Below are 12,450 nucleotides of genomic sequence, written 5' to 3' on the forward strand. Positions count from 1 at the left end.
GATCCTCTCAACCAGAGCTTTGAATACTGAAACCACACAGCCTTCGCACTATATTTCATTTGCAACGATGGGGTCCAACAAAACCAAAAAAGCTTAGATTTTCTTGAATACAGCCTGCTGCAACACTAGCGCATGTAATTTCCATCCCATTGACTTCCTTTTCCTACGTCCAATCGACTCAGACTGGGGCATCAGCGGCAGTACGACCACGGACAACGAAACAGAGTGTGGTGTGAATGAGCAACAGAAAGCCCGATGTACAAGAAACATGAAACAGATGCCAAAGCACGATCCCGGTTTCGTCCTCTGTCAGAACCCTCAAAGCTCTGTTGATACCTCTAAAAGTCTTTAGCAATCAATCAACTGGTAAATTAAACTGATGCGAGACAACTTAAAAAAAAGAAACTTCAATCCTAAAATCGACACAATTCTTATCAATTGGAAACACTAAAAGAAAATCAGACACTTCTGATAAAATGCAAGTTGTACTTTAGCGTTCTTCTCCTGTGCCACCTGATCGGAGATCAGGTGTAAATGTTACGCAATCTCGGCGTCAGTGGTAGACAGGGCGCGGGAGGGAGGGGCAGATGACTGGTGGAACTCGGCGACTGATTTTGGGTCTTCAGTATTTGTATACAACTGCGGAAACATTCAATTGTTGATCCACCGTCAGCGGTAAGGAGGGGATTTTGAACATAGAACATAAAACATACAGCAATACAGCAGAGGAACAGACCCTTCGCCCACAGCTGCACCGAACATGATGCTAAGTTAAACTAGTCTCTTCTGCCTGACCATGATGCACGTCCCTCCACACCCAGCTTCTTCGTGTGCTTATCTAATAGCTTATTGAACACGTCCATCACATCTGGTATCACTGCCAGCTGTGGCAGCTGTCCCTGACACTCATTGCTTTCTGTGTAAATACAAGGGCACCGCACATCCTCAGTAAACCTTCTCTCTCTCACTTTGCCCTATGTGTTCTCCTATTCGACACTTCTACACTGGGAATATGATTCCGGCTCACTACTCGATCTCTGCCTCTCTCTCGTAATTTTATATATTTCAATCAGCTCTCCCCTCTTCTGCACTCTTCAATTTAATACCGAATTCAGGCAAACCAATTAAACGTAGTGCCAAACTTCTTATCAGAGAATTGAAAAGGATATATTGTATTTACAAAGACCGCCTCAATAATATCTGATCTACGCTACAAAACCAGCGTTTCCACATCCTCTTTTTGACCCTTTGTGCTACATACCTTGTGATGTACTAGGTAATTACAGGTGGGTGCGCATTACGTCAGTGGTAAGGACAGTACTGAGGGACAAGAAAACTCCGCGGGACAGGAGTGATAAAGTCACACTCAAGTTGGAGGAACAACACCTTATATTCCGTCTGGGTAGCCTCCAACTTGATGGCATGAACATTGACTTCTCAAACTTCCGCTAATGTCCCACCGCCCCCTCGTACCCCATCCGCTATTTATTTATGTACACACACTTTTTTTTCTCTGTCTCCTTTTTCTCCCTCTGTCCCTCTCACTATATCCCTTGCCCATCCTCTGGGCTTCCCCCCCCCCCCCACCCTTTACTTTCTTACTGGGCCTCCTGTCCCATGATCCTCTCATATCCCTTTTGCTAATCAATTGTCCAGCTCTTGGCTCCAACCCTCCCCCTCCTGTCTTCTCCTATCATTTCGGATCTCCCCCTCCCCCTCCCACTTTCAAATTTCTTACTAGCTCTTCTTTCAGTTAGTCCTGACGAAGGGTCTCGGTCCGAAACGTTGACTGTACCTCTTCCTATAGATGCTGCCTGGCCTGCTGCGTTCACCAGCAACTTTTATGTGTGTTGCTTGAAATTCCAGCATCTGCAAATTTCCTCGTGTTTGTGGGACAAGATTTATGCGTGCTTGGAAAGGCAAGGATTCATTAGTGACAATTACCATGGCTTTGTACTGGGTGAAATCTAACCCGGCAATGTGACTGAGTTTTTTGAAAAATTAACAAATGGGTTTGTTGAAGACAGGGCGTATCTGTTATTTATATAGACTGTAGGGGCTATGCAGATCATACTAATCACAGTATACCGGTCGTGTTCCAGATAGGGGTGAAGATTGTCTAAGGCTATAGCAAGATATCGATCAGTGGAAGTTGGGCGAAACATTAGCAAGTGGATTTAATCCTGACAATTTGAGATGATGCGTTGTAAAAAAGTCAAATGGGGTAGAACATATACAATAAATGGCAGGGCATTAAGAAAAGCTAACGAACAAAGCACACTAGCATATAGTTCCCTGAAAATTGCAACACGGCTGGATGGGGCTGCTGAGACGGTGGGGCGAGGGCAAGAAAGGATAACATATATTTGCCTTGGTAGGGACTAGCATAATATATAGGAGTTGGGATGTTATATTACAAATCATTCTCTTAACTCACCGTCAAGAAATCAAGTGATTATATGCACGTTGAATGAATCAAATAATACGCGCAGTATCGACGTCAGAAATTATAGATACAAGCAGATCTTTCAGTTTGTCACGTTAATAAACCGTATTGCCAAAATACTGTGACCGAAACCTATCCTTTTTGCTTTTGCATACGACAATGCTGTCACGGTCCATTCCATTGACTCCTCATTTCAGCTAATTTCCTTTTCCCCGTGTTCCACTGGGCTCCTTGATTAGGACACCTGATCCTCATTCGAACCGGCAGCATAAATACTCCGGCTTACAGCTACTTGCTGCCGGTTTGTCACTGTAGACAGTGCGGCTATGCTTGTCCCGGAGCTGCCGAGAATCGTGGACTCTAAGTTGTTTCAGTGCTGTGGCTGCTTAGTGAATTCAGTCGTTTTCGTGTCCAGCTGAGTTGCCGGCCGTGTTGCCGCTACTCGGAGTCAAGACGCGAATTCTGTCGTTTTCCTGTCCGGCTGAGATTTGCTGGCCGATTGCCACCACTCCGAGCCAAGATACAAATGGACTGTCATTGTTTAGTTTTTGTCATCTCGTTTTCAGCTGAGTAAGTCCGGCCGTTTGCCGCTACTCCGAGTTGGAATTCTGTCTCTTCGTGTCCAGCTGAGTGATTACCGGCCATTTGCCGCGTATGAGCTATTCCGTGTCAAGGTTCGTATTGTCGGTCGTTGGTTGGGTTAGTCGTCTCGTTTCCAGCTGAGTAGGTCCAGCCGTTTGCCGCTACTCCGAGTAGGAAATTCTGTCTCTCCCTGTCCGAGTCCCGTTTGTTGTCCCGCATCCTCTTCCGCGTAAGAATTCTATCCTCGTTCCCTGGCTTTCCTGGCAACTATTAGTAAACACACTTCTGCGAATGTCACCTCTGTGTCTGTGTCCTGCGCTGGGTCCGCCCCATACGCTCTATTGTAACAAGTGAAGAAATCGGGTAGAAAAAGTCGTTTTTTTAAACTACTCGGGGAGAAGGGTCTGCACTGCGCAGGCGCGTGACGTAGCGCGCCGAGGTTTAAAAAGAGAAGTTTTCAACGGTTCTTGTTTCAGTCGAAGCAAGCAGCTGAGAAGGAGTGAAGAAATCGGATAGAAAGTCGTTTTTTTTAAACTGCTCGGGGAGAAGGGTCTGCACTGCGCAGGCGCGTGACGTAGGGCGCCAAGATTTGAAAAGCAGACCACCATATTCAGCGGCCATCGTCGGAGTGGACTGAGTCAGAGTGGGACGGCTTTGGCTCAAACAGGCTTCAGCGAGAACAGGCAGAGGTCAGGGTAGGTTCCGGTAAGTTTTTTGTTCAGATTGTTTAGTGCAGTGAGAATGCCAGGCAGGATGTTGGAATGCTCCTCTTGCAGGATGTGGGAAGTCAGGGAGCCCTCCGGTGTCCCTGACAATGACACCTGCAAGAAGTGCATCCAGCTGCAGCTCCTGACAAACCGCGTTAGGGAACTGGAGCAGGAGCTGGATGACTTGCGGATCATTCAGGAGAATGAGGAGATTATAGATCGTAGCTACAGGGAGGTAGTTACGCCAAAGGAGCAGAGGACAAGAAATTGGGTTACTGTCCGGCAAGGGAAGAGGAAAAGGCAGGCAGAGCAGGGTTCCCCTGTGGCCATTCCCCTCAACAACAAGTATACCGCATTGGATACTGTTTGGGGGGGGGGATGACTTGCCTGGGACTAGCTGCTGTAGCCGGATCTCTGGCACTGAGTTTGGCTCTGCAGTGCAGAAGGGAGGGTGGATAAAGAGGAGAGCAGTAGTGATAGGGGACTCGATAGTTAGAGGTGCAGATAGAAGGTTCTGTGGTCTTGACAGAGAATCCAGGATGGTTTGTTGCCTCCCTGGTGCCAGGGTCAAGGATGTCTCTGATCGATTGCATGACATTCTGAAGTGGGAGGGTGACCAGCCAGATGTCGTGGTGCACATCGGTACCAATGACATAGTAAGGAAGAGTGAAGAGGTCCTGGACAGTGAGTATAGAGAGCTTGGTAGGAAGTTGAAAAACAGGACCTCAAGGGTGGTAATCTCAGGATTGCTACCTGTGCTAGGTGCCAGTGAGGGTAGGAATAGGATGCTCTGGAGGAGGAACAAGTGGCTGAGGAACTGGTGTAGGGGGCAGGGTTTCAGATTTCAGGATCATTGGGACCTCTTCTGGGGCAGGTGGGACCTGTACAAGAGAGACGGGTTACACTTGAACCACAGGGGGACCAATATCCTTTCAGGGAGGTTTGTTAGTGCTATTTGGGGAGGCTTTAAACTAGATTTGCAGGGGGATGGGAACCAGAGTGCCAGAGCTGACAGTGTGGCTGGGGTGAAAATAAATGATGTTGAAAGTTTAAGCAAATCCGCTGATAGAAAGGTTGTGAGTGGTGGTAAAAATCTTCTGAGGTGTATATATTTCAATGCTAGGAGGATTGCGGTGAAGGCGGATGAGTTGAGGGCGTGGATTGACATGTGGAATTATGATGTTGTAGCAATTGGTGAAACTTGGCTACATGAGGGGCAGGACTGACAGCTTAATATTCCAGGGTTCCGATGTTTCAGATGTGATCGAGGCAGAGGAATGAAAGGTGGGGGAATAGCATTGCTTGTTAGGGAAAATATTACAGCAGTGCTCAGGCAGGACAGATTAGAGGGCTTGTCTACTGAGTCCTTATGGGTGGAGCTGTGGAACAGGATTGGTATGGCCACATTAGTGGGATTGTATTACAGACCACCCAATAATCAACGAGACTTGGAAGAGCAAATCTGCAGAGAGATAGCAGGAAACATAAAGTTGTGGTGGTAGGGGATTTTAATTTTCCATACATTGATTGGGACTCCCATACTGTTAGGGGTCTAGATGGTTTAGTTTGTAAAATGTGTTCAGGAAAGTTTTCTAAATCAATATATAGAGGGACCAACTAGAGGGGATGCAATATTGGATCTCCTGTTAGGAAACGAATTAGGGCAAGTGACAGAAGTCTGTGTAGGGGAGCACTTTGGTTCCAGTGATCATAACACCATTAGTTTCAATTTGATCATGGACAAGGATAGATCTGGTCCTAGGGTTGAGGTTCTGAACGGGAAGAAGGCCAAATTTGAAGAAATGAGAAAGGATCTAAAAAGTGTGGATTGGGACAGGTTGTTCTCTGGCAAAGATGTGATTGGTAGGTGGGAAGCCTTCAAAGGGGAAATTTTGCGAGTGCAGAGTTTGTATGTTCCTGTCAGGATTAAAGGCAAATTGAATAGGAATAAGGAGCCTTGGTTCTCAAGGGATATTGCAATTCTGATAAAGAAGAAGAGGGAGTTGTATGAAATGTATAGGAAATGGGGTAAATCAGGTGCTTGAGGAGTATAAGAAGTGCAAGAAAATACTTAAGAAAGAAATCAGGAGGGCTAAAAGACATGAGGTTACCTTGGCAGTCAAAGTGAAGGATAATCCAAAGAGCTTTTACAAGTATATTAAGAGCAAAAGGATTGTAAGGGATAAAATTGGTCCTCTTGAAGATCAGAGTGGTCGGCTTTGTGCGGAACCAAAGGAAATGGGGGAGATCTTAAATAGGTTTTTTGCGTCTGTATTCACTAAGGAAGCTGGCATGAAATCTATGGAATTAAGGGAATCAAGTAGTGAGACCATGGAAACTGTACAGATTGAAAAGGAGGAGGTGCTTGCTGTCTTGAGGAAAATTAAAGTGGATAAATCCCCGGGACCTGACAGAGTTCCCTCGGACCTTGAAGGAGACTAGTGTTGAAATTGCGGGGGCCCTGGCAGAAATATTTAAAATGTTGCTGTCTACGGGTGAAGTGCCGGAGGATTGGAGAGTGGCTCATGTTGTTCCATTGTTTAAAAAAGGATCGAAAAGTAATCCGGGAAATTATAGGCTGGTGAGTTTAACGTCAGTAGTAGGTAAGTTATTGGAGGGAGTACTAAGAGACAGAATTTACAAGCATTTGGATAGACAGGGGCTTATTAGGGAGAGTCAACATGGCTTTGTGCGTGGTAGGTCATGTTTGACCAATCTGTTGGAGTTTTTCAAGGAGGTTACCAGGAAAGTGGATGAAGGGAAGGCAGTGGATATTGTCTACATGGACTTCAGTAAGGCCTTTGACAAGGTCCCGCATGGGAGGTTAGTTAGGAAAATTCAGTCGCTAGGTATACATGGAGAGGTGGTAAATTGGATTAGACATTGGCTCAATGGAAGAAGCCAGAGAGCGGTGGTAGAGAATTGCTTCTCTGAGTGGAGGCCTGTGACTAGTGGTGTGCCACAGGGATCAGTGCTGGGTCCATTGTTATTTGTCATCTATATCAATGATCTGGATGATAATGTGGTAAGTTGCATCAGCAAGTTTGCTGATGATACAAAGATTGGAGGTGTAGTAGACAGTGAGGAAGGTTTTCAGAGCCTGCAGAAGGACTTGGACCAGCTGGGAAAATGGGCTGAAAAATGGCAGATGGAGTTTAATACTGACAAGTGTGAGGTATTGCACGTTGAAAGGACAAACCAACATAGAACATACAGGGTTAATGGTAAGGAACTGAGGAGTGCAGTGGAACAGAGGGATCTGGGAATACAGATACAAAATTCCCTAAAAGTGTCATCACAGGTAGATAGGGTCGTAAAGAGAGTTTTTGGTACATTGGCCTTTATTAATCGAAGTATTGAGTATAAGAGCTGGAATGTTATGATGAGGTTGTATAAGGCATTGGATCTGGAGTATTGTTCAGTTTTGGTCACCAAATTACGGGAAGGATATAAATAAGGTTGAAAGAGTGCAGAGAAGGTTTACGAGGATGTTGCCAGGACTTGAAAAACTCAGTTACAGAGAAAGGTGGAATAGGTTAGGACTTTATTCGCTGGAGTGTAGAAGAATGAGGGGAGATTTGGTGGAGGTATATAAAATTATGATGGGTATAGATGGAGTGAATGCAAGCAGGCTTTTTCCACTGAGGCAAGGGGAGAAAAAAAACCAGAGGACATGGGTTAAGGGTGAGGGGGGAGAAGTTTAAAGGGAACATGGGGGGGGGGCTTCTTCACACAGAGTGGTGGGAGTATGGAATGAGCTGCCAGACGAGATAGTAAATGCGGGTTTTTTTTTTAACATTTAAGAATAAATTGGACAGATAAATGGATGGGAGGTGTATGGAGGGATATGGTCCGTGTGCAGGTCAGCGGGACTAGGCAGAAAATGGTTCGGCACAGCCAAGAAGGGCCAAAGGGCCTGTTTCTGTGCTGTAGTTTCTACAGTTCTATGGTTCTAAGTGCTTTATTTGCATTCAAACAGCTTTTCTGAAAGAATTTACAAAAATGTCAGATTTTCCAAAACTCGATGTTGTGGATTGTCAAAAATCTTCAGGCTGTTCCAAAAGTGATACCCAATAATAAATGTGATGGGTGGATGCTGCAACTATTTGGGTTCGCTTGAACAAATGGACCCAGACTCGGTTATTCCTACGAGACTCACTTTATTGTTAAGAGAAAAGAAAGTAGAGAGTTTCGAGAAATGCTTTATATTGTACATTACCTACACCACTAATAGGTGGGGCTAACTTAAGCACCCCCTAGTAATCTACACCACTGAGTATACTTAGCAACGTCTGCGTGGTCCCTGAAGCAGGTGACTGACCGTGGACTGGCTAGGGTGGAGGTCCTTGGCGCTGGTTCAGCTGCTCAGTCTGCAGGTGGAACCCAGGTGAATGACCTACCCAAGAAAGAACTTTCTCGCTTTTATAGCACTATCGCCACCTCCCAGTCCAGCTGGAAGGGGCTAGGCATCCAATCCGACGCTTACACGACCCTAACTTGGGCCAATCCAAGTCCTGGCCACGTATTAAGCCAACATACATCCTCCGTACCTGCAAGAACCAAGGTCAGGTGACCTTTAACAACCCCGACCTTTACCCCCTCAGGGACAATGCATCCTATTAATCTTACAACCAAACAATGTGGGGGAAAAAAAAGCATTCTTTAGAGACAAGGTGATTCATTACTTTTACACAAATCAGCAGCTCTCAGGCATGTTATCCAGTAGACCAGAGTCACATGTTGTTCTCCCCTTACCTAGTATCAAGGGTCAATCTGCCCAACAACATAACAGGCCCATAAATTCCTAATTGTTAACCATTTCCCTGCCATGCCAATTTTCATACCTACACATCTCACCCATACACTACACACAGGTATCAGTTGCTAATTTGATCGTTACATTCATTAATTTGATCTTTGCAATACTCGATTAAAACTTCATAGCTACTTATTAAAGTAGTAACGGCAAAAATGTCTTGACTTGGTTTAATGACTCAAAATCACATTGTGTGACATTAGCTAAATCGTCTAGCTTTTCTTTTTGTTTTAACCGACTACTTGTTGAACATTGTATACACTGTTCGTAGTGGTGCTTCTATTTCCCGCATACTCTTTCCCCTACATTGTCTAAGTTGCTCATCCAGATGCTTTATTTCTCTTCGAAGAAATGCTGCCATGCCATTGTTCTTCCCAGTCATAACAATTGCCCTGTCTGAGGTAAACATTTTGACTATCAAGATTGTTGCTGATATAAAATGTGTTTACTGTTTCAACAATAGTGATAATGCCACATGGGGTTAGTTTCAAAATACCAACCAACACAGTTTTAGAGAAGTTTCACTTTCGGTCGAAACTTAAAATACAAGACTAACATTTTTTATGTACAGAAAGGTCTGTCCTTTCACCAGCAGTTACTGTACGGAAAGCAGACAACTGCAATTCTTCCACTATCTGTTTTTGAAGCACAAAGCTGATGCACACAACAAATACAAACGCATAATTCTTCCTGCCAATTACTTTCTCTGAATGCATTGAAACATTAATTTTAATTGCTAAGAAAATGTTATCAATTACTGCTGACGATATCAGAATTTGATTTCTTCATGCATTTTGCTTCATGCTCTTTTGGAGTTTCAGTTAACAAGTGCAAAATTTCACATTTCATCGGGTTGCATAACTTGGTAACTGCATCTACGTGAACCCTCTGGTTAAGATGTAATTTAATGTAATTTAACTTCCATAATTCCCATTTTTGCACTACTGAAATAGTCTCCATCTTTCGCTTCTGCACAAATGGTGCGTCCATCTCCAGTGTCTTGACATGTAAATATAGTGACATTTTTTTTTCATGAAGCCGGTAGTTCAGCACCTATGAGTTGCCAAAACCATTCTACCTTAAATTTTGTACAAGCTCTGCTCTTCAAAACAGTGAACTCTTCCTGTGCTTTAATTTTTCGATATCCTTTGGATACTAAAAACGATAATAATTATTAAATGAGAATACTAAAACATTATCATTATTACTATTATTTGAAAAAAATTACAAGGTAAGTTGAAAATTATAATTTTATAAATTATAACCTGCTGTGCAGGTTAACTCTCTGGTTAAGAAAGCATACGATGCATTGCCCTTCATCATACGTGGGACTGAGTTTAAAGCTGAGAAGTAATGTACAGCTATATAGGACCCGGGTCAAACCCCACTTGGAGTACTGTGCTCAGTTCTGGTCACCTCACTAGAGGAAGGATGTGGAAACTACAGAAAGGGTGCAGCGGAGATTTACACGGATGTTGCCTGGATTGGGGAGCATGCCTTTTTAGAATAGGTTAAGTGAACTCGGCCTTTTCTCCTTGCAGCGGCAGAGGATGAGAGGTGAACTGATAGAGGGGTATAAGATGATGAGAGGCATTGATCGTGTGGATATTCAGAGGCTTTTTTCCCAGAGCTGAAATGGCTATCATGAGAGGGCATGGTTTTAAGGTGCTTGGAAGTAGGTACAGAGGAGATGTCAGGGGTAAGTTTTTTTACGCAGAGAGTGGTGAGTGTGTGGAATGGGCTGCCGGTGACGGTGGTGGACGCGGATACGTTAGGGTCTTTTAAGAGTCTTTTGGATAGGTACATGGAGCTTAGAAAAACAGTGGGCTATGGGTACCCCTAGTAATTTCTAAAGTAAGTACATTTTCGGCACAGCATTGTGGGCCGAATGGCCTGTATTGTGCTGTAAATTTTCTATGTTTCTATGTTTAATAAACTAATCAGTTATGCAACTGTTCTATAGAAACGAATCTTTCTTGTTCTAATATTTCAATTTAAATTATTCTTATTAGATTGTGATTTCTTTTTTGAAGGATCACTTACCAAAAAAGTCAGAATAAGAATTTTTCACATAAAAAAAATCTTAATCACAACCCACAACACAAGTAAACAATTTTAGGCAGTCAAAACAACAGACAGGCACAATGATAAAAGTTAAGTGTTTTGACTAGATGGTAACAATCAGCTACTGACTTCCATTCTGTATTTATTGTTACAATTTGTAAGTGTTATAACTTGAAACACTAAATGTAATTTAAGCTGTAAGATGTAAAGGTTGTGCTATGCTTATTATTTAGAAAATTATAGATTATGTTCATTAACACAATCAATTACAGAGTGTTTCAAAGGTTCAAGGGTTCATTTTATTATCGAAGTATTGTATGCAAAATACAACTCTGAAATTTGTCTCTTTTCTAGATAGCCATAGAATACAGAAAACCATGTAAGTAGTTGAAAGAAAGACATCAATCCACACCCACCCACTCACCGCCCCGCTCATTGTGGCCAAAATGTTCTATTCAAAAGATTCAAAGGAACATCTAAACAAGCCTGATGCATTTTGGAAACAAGTCCTGTGGACTGATGCAGTTAAAATAGAACTTTTTGGCCACAATGAGCAAAGGTATGTTTGGAGAAAAAAGGGTGCAGAATTTCATGAAAAAAACCCTCTCCAACTGTTAAGCATGGGTGGATCGATCATGCTTTGGGCTTGTGTTGCAGCCAGTGGCACGGGGAACATTTACTGGTACAGGGAAGAATAAATTCAATTAAATACCAGCAAATTCTGGAAGCAAACATCACACTGACTGTAAAAAAAGCTGAAGATGAAAAGAGGATGGCTCTACAACAGGATAATGAACCTAAACACACCTCAAAATCCACAATGGACTACCTCAAGAGGCGCAAGCTGAAGATTTTGCTTTGGCCCTCATAGTCCCCTGACCTAAACATCATCGAAAATCTGTGGATAGACCTCAAAAGAGCAGTGCATGCAAGACGGCCCAAGAAACTTACAGAACTAGAAGTCTTTTGCAAGGAAGAATGGGAGAAAATCCCCCAAACAAGAATTGAAAGACTCTTAGCTGGCTACAAAAAGTGTTTACAAGCTGTGATACTTGCCAAAGGGGGTGTTACTAAGTACTGCCATGCAGGGTGCCCAAACTTTTGCTTCTGGCCCTTTTCCTTTTTTGTTACTTTGAAACTGTAAAAGATGGAAATAAGAAAGTTTTCTTGCTTAAAATATTAAAGAAATGTGTCATCTTTAACTTTATTCCATTTGGAAATCATTTCATCTTTTACTCAGCTATTCACAGTAACAGAAATTTTGACCAGGGGTGCCCAAACTTTTTCATGGCACGGTAGTTTATACTACAGTCCAATCCATAACTCTCAGAATTTCGATAACACATCCGAGAGTATCGCGACCCAGCGGCCTCTCCGACGGCAAGGACACGAAACGCTCGCTCTCCTCCACATTTGCTTCGTTGTTTCAATCTACATCGACACCTTAATCAGCGAGGAATGTAACCGACCATGGCCCCTCGACTCGTCTCTGAGCTTTTCCTCGGGGTAGCTCGTGCTCACATTTTACAAATACTGTATACTAACAGAGATTTCAAGATTATATTAGCATAATTTTAAATTATATTAACATTTAATAAAAGAACATTTCAGCTATGCAGCAACAAAGGCTACGTGCACAGGAGCATTTCAGCTACTGCGTGGCCGCACACCCACATAACTCAGAGGGGTCAGAGCGTGGACTCATCGAGGAATCAGATGCATTTAACCATTACCAACGTACAATGGGAAGACGCCGCTGATTTTTGCAGTGGTATGTGGGGCAATAGTAGATTTAGCTTCAGAAAAGAAACTAAGTTCTACCTGTACGGAAGGTA

Source organism: Mobula hypostoma, chromosome 2 (genome assembly GCF_963921235.1).
Source record: "Mobula hypostoma chromosome 2, sMobHyp1.1, whole genome shotgun sequence".
Taxonomy (NCBI): Eukaryota; Metazoa; Chordata; class Chondrichthyes; order Myliobatiformes; family Myliobatidae; genus Mobula; species Mobula hypostoma.